Here is a 7,029-nt window from a genome sequence, read left to right as displayed (position 1 = left end):
AACTACCACGGGTCTTAGGCGCGGCGCAAGCTGGAACTACCTCTGAGTAGAGTTTTTCCCCCTAGTGAATGAAAATGAAAGGGAACATGATAGAGATAGTAATGGAATGAGTATCAGTTGTAGGTACCATTAAAGCTACACCTATTGAGTTATGTTTATGTTCATGTTTATAGTCAGTGCGATTACCTTTATGTATTCATTGATCCCTTACTGCAGAAATCATTTGTACAATTTGAATACATGCCTGTTACCCGGTTAGCACTGCATATTTCATATCCATGCATTTATCGCTTTACTTACTTTCAGTACATCATTGAGTAGTGTGTAATTCGCCGAGACTGGCGGCTTACCAACTGGGACATTTTACATAGTCTCACGCCCTTGTTGGTGTTGTTTTTACAGAGCCATCTACAGGAAAGGGCTTAGTGATTCGTGGCAAAGGAGTCGCGTCTAGCTATACATGGCTAGGAGCATGCTAGTCGATCACCTTGCTACTCGGGCTACGGAGCCGAGGGTGAGTCCTTTTGTATTAGAGACCACCATTGTACCTATCCTTATTTTTGTCATCTCGTGAGTGTATATGTACTACTTTGGACTGGAACTACAGTTTGTGAATACTTTCTCTTCTGTCGAGATTTTGATGTATTTTCCTTGTGTCATTTTACTGATTAGTATTATGGACTATTGTACATTGGCTCTGATATCAGGATAGGACTTTCTTTGTTTGCTTCCTATCGACCTTTTGGCTTTTTGCGTGGACGCTTATATACTGCAGGTGTATGGCGGGTTGTACGGCGTGCCGGATATGTTCCGCTGGTACACCGGGGGTGACAGCTGCCTGCGTCACCGTCGCCTACGCCGCCACCGCCACTGCGTCGTCGCCTAAGCCACCCACTGCTGTCGCTGCCTAAGCTGCCACCGCCGTCGCTACGGACGAGAGAGAGACGATAGAGAGAGCAGAAATAGAAGAAATGGGATAAGGAGAGGAGAGAAAATGAAGGAGGGATAAGGAGAGAGAGAGGGAGAGTAGGGAGGTTAGAAAAAGTGTGGGGAGACAACTGGCAAGAGATAGAGAGAGAGAGTTTAGGGTAGAGAGAGAAAGGGGAGAGAGATGGTTTCAGAGCGGGTGTAAGAGAAGAGAGAGAGGAGAAAGAGGGAAGGGGTTTAAGCTGTAACAATTTTTTTTGTGACCCCACTTTCTTAAAACGTGCATGTGGATAGACTTACCCCTCCGCCATGTGGCTTCATTGTTCTGTCAATTTATATATTGTTAGATTATATTAAGAAGTACAAAGCATATTTCATTTTTTTTATTTTATCATATAATTCATATTTCAATTTAATTTTTAATAATAATAAATACTTAAAATTCAACAGTTTCAATCAGCTACAAGTAATGCTCGGCCAATATTATCAACTAAAAGTTTGTTTAAAATATTGGATTCAAAAATTTTATTTCCAAATTTTATAAATCTCCATTTAAATTTTAAAACTTGTACTAATATTTACTATCATCAAAAATACTAGTGATGGACTTTTGAAAAGAATTGCAATATTAACCGTCATCTGATAGAAATATGAAGATTTATTGGATTGAGTATGATACAGTTTTCGCTTCATTTGGTTCCAGCATAAAGCAGGAATTGCTATTCCAGTGATTCTAAAAAAGTATTTTGTTTGGGAAGTGATTTTGGTTAAAAAAACTGTAGAGCGTTTTGGCTGAATTTTAGGTAAAAGTGAATTTTTTAAAGTGTTTTGAAAACTGTTTGGCAAAATTTTTTTGATGTATGCATTAAATTAATTTTTTTTAATTTTATTTAAAATATTTAAATCTAAATTAAAATTAAATTAAATTTTTTAAATTAAAATTGTAAAAATTTTAAAAATTTGTATTTAATTTAAAAAAAATTTAATTTAAATAAAATATGAAAATTTAAAATTTTCAATTATAAATAATTATGGAAATTAAAATATAAAATTTTAATATTAAAAAATATAAATAAAATATTTTTTTTTTTTTTTTTTTTTTTTTTTTTTTTTTTTTTTTTTTTTAATTTAAAGTGAATTTGAAATTAAAATTTAAAATTAAAATAAATTTAAAAATATTAAATATTATGAAATTTAAAATAAAATATTAATATTTAAATATATAAAACACACTAGTAGTAGGACTCCAAAGAAAAAGAATTATTTCATGTTACAATATTAAAACATTAAAAATAGATGAGTTATTTTAAAGAATTAGTTCACAGCAGATTGGTAAATAGAAACTAAACTTCTACAAAGTTGGAATACTCCAAAGACTTTCAATTTATTAAAACATTGAGCAGCACCAGATGATATTAACAGCTGCACACAGCACACTCCTGATTACTATAGTAAGACAACACTACCAAAGCCTTAAAACAGAATCTACCCGCAAAAGTAATTACCAATTCCAGGAATTACATAATAACAATACAAACTAGAATTCCATACCCTCCCTTCTTTGCTAAAATACTTCTCAAGATCACTGCTAGTAACTCGTGTGGACAATCCTGTGACATACAAGTTGTTACCGGGGTTTCTTGAATCCTGGCTCCTGTAGCACAAGAGCAACTCCCATTATCACCAGAAAAACTAAAATTGGTAGTGAGCCAACAGACCTTGACAGAACCTTGCATAAATCAGTTTAAGATTGAAGCGAATGACTGATATTAATTTCGCATATATTTGGGACGAATAAACATCAAAACAAGTCCACATGCCTAGAACGACTCCTGCCTCTTGACCTTGATGACGACCTTGATCTACTGCGCCCCCTCGGAGGAGGTGTTATAGATTGAGAGGTATACCTTGTAAAAAAAAAAAAAAGAAAGAAGAAGAAGAAGAAGGAGAAAACATATTTAGTTAATCATATGGTAGCAGTGAGATTTAGAACTAACATAAATTGCACTGAAAAGAAAAACTAACCTCACTTCTTTTGTTTGTGACATCTAAAAAAGAAAACACCAAAAGCAAAATATCAGAAATTCTTCATTGAGCAGAAAATGGCAGCTAACAAACATACACTCAGCTAATATTTAATGCAGAAGAATTTAAATTCATTGATTCAAAGCATTACTATGTCGATTAAGTAATGAGAAAATATTTAATTAGTCAATGCAGGTAATATGAGTGAGAATTCAATAATAAACAAAGAGCAACTTAAAAGAATCAGATTCCATACATTTAGTTCCATCTTATCTTAGCAACATACATACATCAGCTCCGCAAACTTGGTCATTGTTAATTGATGATAGAACATCTCAACACTCGTACTCCACACCATTAGCCAAGTAATTGATGTAATAATACCGGCCGTTACTCGATTATACCCAACTCATTTCGTTGGGTATATACCATGATTCAAAAGCTAATTAGCCACATAATTCATACAGTAACAGAGACATAAAAACCAAGATGATCCGTTCATCCTACGCTAATGTTAACACTGTAAACTCAATTCCTATATTCTCTCTGTGGCCAACAAAAGCCACAAATTGAATAGGTTGCACCGTATACAATCTAAGTGGAGTACGATAACAATTTGATCATAATTTAGAACAAAGTTGAGTTCAATCCAACGAATTCTAGCAAAATTACTATCAAATCGTTACTCCTTTCCCAGATGGGAACATCATCAACAGATCTCAAACGAAAGCCGTTTTAACTACTACAAATTTAAAATACAAAGAAGAGAAGCAAATCCATTGAGATACGAATCGAATTGAACCAAGTAAACAGTTACGGAGAGAAACCCTAACCCCATGTTCTACCGCTAGAGCGGGAGCTCACCTCTTGGGATCGGGGAGAGGAGGAGGGCGAAGGGTCACGACGAACGGGAACGAAACCCTAAAAAGTCTCCGGAGGGAGAGAGAGAAGGGACGGGTAAAAGGAGAGAGGATATCGAAGAAATAGTGATCCGATTGTTTTGACAGGATCAAATCTCGGCCGTCCGTTTCGTTTCATCTCAACCGTTAATATTGTTTTCCGAGAATGAGAGAAAGGGTCGGAAAGAGAACCCAATTTAGACCGGTCGGACGCAATTTAGACCGGTCGGATCATGATCTGACCCGAACCCGAAAGTACCTTAGACTAAGGATGCAAACGGGGCGGATCCAGATGTGGGACTTAGGAGGGGTCCCTTATATTCCACCCCATTCTTATCGGTCAGGACGAATTCAGAATAGATTATTTTTTTTTTTTTTTGCCTCCACTTATCGTTTTTATTCAAAACTGATTGAAACAGAAGCAAAATTTTAGCAGATCGAGAAGAATTTTAAGAAAAAAAAAGTCTCCCGTCTCCCGCTCTATTTCCTAGGCAGATCGGGATAAATTTGAAATTGGTTACATTTTATTTATATCTTTAGTTCTCACTTACCGTCCTGTTCGTAGAAGATTGGAACGGGAGTTCCACCAATCCAGATTCATTTTCATCCCCGGTCCCGAATCGAGTGTGTCCATATTAGAGTTGAAGGACCAAACGCTTAATTCTTTCATATCATATTCAACTTGTGAGGAATCCAAATCGACGATCTAGGTTCCCATTAACTTCTTAGAAACCAGTTTTCATGATTATTCGACACTATTTACCTATTGTTCAAGTACTTAAAATTGTGAAATTATATAAAAAAATGTTATTCTCCAAACGATTAAACTACTAGAGAACGATGTTTAACTTAAGACCTACTACTATGATACCATATGAATTTATATAAAACGCGCGTATTTCACTCAAGTTTAAACTATCATATAACAATATTTCTAATATTTACATTCAACAAAAATCAACAAATTTTAATGATATGTATAATTATAATTAAGGTCACTTAATCGTAAGAGGATGTCCAAGGTAGGTCCCAAAGAAAGAGTTTGTGCGCTTTGCCAATTATGATGAGGTCCTATTTGGAAACACTGAAATTTATTTTGGTTTCTCATTTGGCTTAATTATACTGTATTTTATAGTTTATTTTTCATTTTCTATTTTGTATTTTTTTAAAAAAATTTCTATACTATAAGCAATAAATTATAATTATTTTATAATTAAAATTTTAATTTTAATTTTAATTTAGATTTTAAATTATTTTAAAATAAAATTTAATAAAAATATTAATTTATGCATACATCAAAAAAATTTTGCCAAACAGTTTTTCAAAATCACTTTAGAAAAATCACTTTTACCTAAACTCAACCAAACGCTCTACAGTTTTTAACCAAAATCACTTCTCCAAACCAAAATCACTTTTTTAGAATTCACTGGAATAGGCAATTCTTGCTTATATCTGAACCAAATGAAGCCGAACTGGTATATACTAAATTCAATAAATCTTTCATATTTCTATCAAAATGAACCGGTTAATATTGCAATCTTTTTGCAAAAGTCATTCCACTAGTATTTTTTGAGTGATAGTAAATAATTAGTACAAGTTTTAAAATTTAAATCGGAGATTTATAAAATTTGGAAAATAAAATTTTGAATCCAACTATTTTAAACACCTTTTAGTTGATAATATTGCCGATGCATTGACTTGTAGCTGATTAAACTGTTAATTTTTAAAGTATTTATTAATTGTATTTAATAAAGTTAAATTGAAATAATTGAAAATTATAATGCTAAAATAAAAAAAAATGATAATGCTTTGTACTTCTTAATATATCTAACAATATATAAATTGACAGAACAATGAAGCCACGTGGCGAGAGGAGGTAAGTCTATTCCACATGGCACGTTTTTAATGAAGTGGGGTTCACAAAAAAAAATTTGTTACAGCTGTAAACCCCCTTCTCTCTTTCTCTCTCTCTCTCTTCTCTTACACCCTCTGAAACCCATCTCTCTCCCTTTCTCTCTCTACCCTAAACTCTCTCTCTCTATCTCTTGCCAGTTGTCCCCCACACTTTTTCTCCCTCCCCTACTCTCTCTTTCTCTCTCTTATCCCCTCCTTCTATTTCTCTCTCTCTCTCTCTTATCCCATTTCTTCTATTTCTCTCTCTCTATCTCTCTCTCTCTTCCGTAGCGACGGCGGTGGCAGCTTAGGCAGCGACAGCAGTGGTGGCTTAGGCGACGACGGCAGTGGCGGTGGCGGCTTAGGCGACGGTGACGGCAGCAGCTGTCACCCCCGGGTACCAGCGGAAGCATATCCGGCACGTGTACAGACCCGCCATACACCTGCAGTATATAAGGCGTCTACGAAGAAAGCAAGTCGATAGGAAGCAAAACAAAGAAAGTCCTATCCTGATATCAGAGCAATGTACAAGTCAATATACTATCAGTAAAAGAACAAAGGAAAATACAATCCAAAATCTCGACAGAAGAGAAGTATCACAACTGTAGTTCACAGTCCAAGTAGTACATATACATCACGAGTATACAAAAATAGGATAGGTACAATGGTGGTTTCTCTATACAAAAGGACATCACCCTCAGTCGTAGCCCGAGTAGCAAGGTGATCGACTAGCATGCTTCTAGCAATGTCTAGCTAGACGCGACTCCTTTGCCACGATCCCTAGCCTTTCCTGTAGATGGCTCTGTAAAAACAACCACCAAAAGGGCGTGAGAACTATTAACAATAGTTCCCAGTGGGTAAGCCGCCAGTCTCGGCGAATTACACCACTAGGCTCATGATGTACTGAAAGTAAGTAGAAGCGATAAATGCATGATATAGAAATATGCAGTGCTAACCGGTAACAGGCATGTATTCAACATGTAAACATGATTTCTGCAGTAATGAATCAACTGAATAATAGAAGTATCGCAACTACTATAAACATGAACATAAACATAATCATAGAAGTGTAAGTATTACTGTACACTACAACTGATACTCATTCATTACTATCATTATCATTTCCACTTTCATTTTCATTCACTAGGACCTACTCAAGGTAGTCCAGCTTGCGCCGCGCCTAATGGCCCCGTGGTAGTATACACTCCCCACGGCAATCCACTTCCGCACCCAATCCCGCACGGGCGAGCAACTGTCGCGTAGGCCAACTCCGGAGTACCGGCTT

General features: G+C 35.4%; 1 long non-coding RNA gene across 1 annotated transcript; it reads right to left on the bottom strand.

Annotated features, from left to right (window-relative positions):
* Nucleotides 2,261-3,965, bottom strand: LOC109723866. Its single transcript, XR_002219755.1, has 4 exons — nt 3,817-3,965; nt 2,953-2,975; nt 2,657-2,834; nt 2,261-2,581 (listed from the first exon to the last, which is right to left on the bottom strand). It is a non-coding gene; the product is annotated as an uncharacterized LOC109723866 (long non-coding RNA).

The sequence above is a fragment of the Ananas comosus genome, linkage group 18, assembly GCF_001540865.1.
Source record: "Ananas comosus cultivar F153 linkage group 18, ASM154086v1, whole genome shotgun sequence".
Classification (NCBI taxonomy): Eukaryota; Viridiplantae; Streptophyta; class Magnoliopsida; order Poales; family Bromeliaceae; genus Ananas; species Ananas comosus.
This window is presented reverse-complemented; position numbering and strand designations above follow the sequence as displayed.